This window comes from Penaeus chinensis, chromosome 36, assembly GCF_019202785.1.
Source record: "Penaeus chinensis breed Huanghai No. 1 chromosome 36, ASM1920278v2, whole genome shotgun sequence".
Taxonomy (NCBI): Eukaryota; Metazoa; Arthropoda; class Malacostraca; order Decapoda; family Penaeidae; genus Penaeus; species Penaeus chinensis.
In genome coordinates this window covers 34239358-34240455 of record NC_061854.1, presented here as the reverse complement: position 1 = coordinate 34240455, position 1098 = coordinate 34239358, and positions in this window count along the sequence as shown.

Below are 1098 nucleotides of genomic sequence, written 5' to 3'. Positions count from 1 at the left end.
TAAAATCTCACTCAGTAAAAATAAATCTGGACTTCACAGTTCTCAAGAGCAGAATACAGGAACTACCAGTCATATATATATATATGTCTATGTATATATCATTCCCTTCCTTGTAGATGATTACACCTCAGGCTGATGAAAAATATTGTTGTAATATGATGGACAAATATGGTTACGATGGCCTGTACAATGGACAACTCTACTGATTTACATCTAAAGGATTCACTGATCTATGAACATGAGGATGAGTCTATCTCGTGGACCTGATAAAATGGTAAAGACTAAATGTTGGTCTCTAGAAAAATATGAAAAAAAAGATCTTGCTATTTCTTAGAATCATCAACAGCTGATGAAATAACAATTACTAAATAAAAAGTACATGATAAAAAAAAAAAAAAAAGGTTTATCCTGCTCTTGCTACTGTGAAGTCCACTGTAACCGTCTTGCCAGCATTCAGAACTAGAGTTCAGTCCATTCCTAAATCATTCTCTTTCACAAAATTCTGCATCATCAAACTGAAGCAGACTCTCTCCTTCTACATCCATCCATTCACTCACGATGCACTCCCCTTGCAGTACTGCAACTGATACTCAACACTCACAACGTGGCACATGATCACCCTATCAGACTTGTGAGCGTAGAGCCCAGACTGAGTGGCCACGTGCTCCCGAGAAGCAGCCACATGCTGCCATCAACTTGAGGTGTGTTCATCTTTTATAAGCGCTAGACACACTTCTTAGGCACTCAAGCTGCTGACTGGCTTAGCAAAGAGCCCAATCAGAAGTCTAGAACTCTGACAATCAAAAAACACTTTACCAAGTGCCTACATCACATTGAGGGCAAACGAAGGCTTTATCCAGGATATGTACCTGACTAATATTAGAGGAAATCAGGGGGAACATCTACAGCTACATAGATCAAGTCAGATTAATGTTTCTAATGCTTAATAAAAGTGCCCTGTATCAAGACCACCTCTTTCAGCACACGCTTGGGCATATACGATTTGCTGTCCCCCAATGATATATATATATAAAACTACCACAGTATCTCTGCACTTCTGGTATATTAGCATCAGGCACCAAAAACTTTCAAAATTAT